Genomic DNA, 1,311 nt, shown 5'->3' on the forward strand with positions numbered 1-1,311 from the left:
ACGGGTGGCAAAGACCCAGGGACTGGCCAACGCTCGGAGACACCAGACCCTGCACATCACGTTCGCTCAGCAAAAGCTCCTAACACTGCTGTGGTCTGACTGTGTGTGTCCCTCAAGTTCCTGTGGTGAAAACCTCACCCCCAAGGTGATGGTGTTAGAGGTGGGGCCTTTGGGAGGTGATGAGAGTGGAGCCTCATGAATGGGATTAGTGTCCCTATAACAGGACCCCAGAGAGCCCCCTCACCCCTTCCGCCATGTGAGGACACAGTGAGAAGGAGCCGTCTGCGAATCAAAAGATAGAGATTAGCAGCATGGATAAAACACATGACAACTTTACGCCATCTACAAGAGACTCACTTTAAATACAAAGACACAAACATTGAAACTGAAGGGATGGAAAAAGATTTTATGCAAACAGTAACCAAAATAGAGCAGAGGTGCCCTATATTTCAGAAAAAACAGTCTTTAAATCAAAAAGGTTTCAAGAGACAAAGAAAGACCTTACCTATTAACAGAAGGTTCAATACAGCAAGAAGTATCATGATTATTAAATTTACACACCTAATGATAGGCCTCCAAAATATATAAAGCAAAAACTAAGAGACCTGAGGGGAGAAACAGACATTTACACAGTCATATTTGGAGACATCAATGTCCCCTCCTCAATAATGGATTGAACAGCCAGACTGAAGGTAAGTAAGGCAACAGACGCCTTCAGCAACACTGCAAACCAGCTCGACCTGAAAGTCACATACAGGACATGCCACGCAACGGCACAGCACACACAGGATCCCACGCTCACCATTTCCACTCAACCGAGTCCTGGAGCTTCTAGCCAGAGCAAGTAATTAGTCAGGAAAAAGATATACAAGACATCCAAACTGGAAAGGAAGAAGTAAGATTGTCTCTATTTGCAGATGATATGATCTTACATGTAGAAAATACTGAAGATTCCACAAACGCCTGTTAGAGGTGACGAATCTTCAGCAAACCAATGACACACAAAGTCAGCACACAGAAACCAGCTGCATTCCTACGTGCTCACAACGAACTTCTGCAAAGGGAATTACGAAAGCAATTACATTTACCATAACTTCCGAAGGAGTAAAATACTTAGGAATAACTTAACCAAGGAGGTGACTGCACAATGACAATTATAAAACACTGCTGAAAGAAATTAAGGAAGACATAAGCAAGGGAAAACACACCCCAGTTCATGGCTGGAAGACTTCACACGTTGTCAGTATTACCCAAGGCAATCTTCACATGCAAGGAAATACTTATCAAAACCCCAATGATGTTTTTTTTTTT

The sequence above is a fragment of the Galeopterus variegatus genome, unplaced genomic scaffold (genome assembly GCF_000696425.1).
Source record: "Galeopterus variegatus unplaced genomic scaffold, G_variegatus-3.0.2 Scaffold6710, whole genome shotgun sequence".
Lineage (NCBI taxonomy): Eukaryota > Metazoa > Chordata > Mammalia > Dermoptera > Cynocephalidae > Galeopterus > Galeopterus variegatus.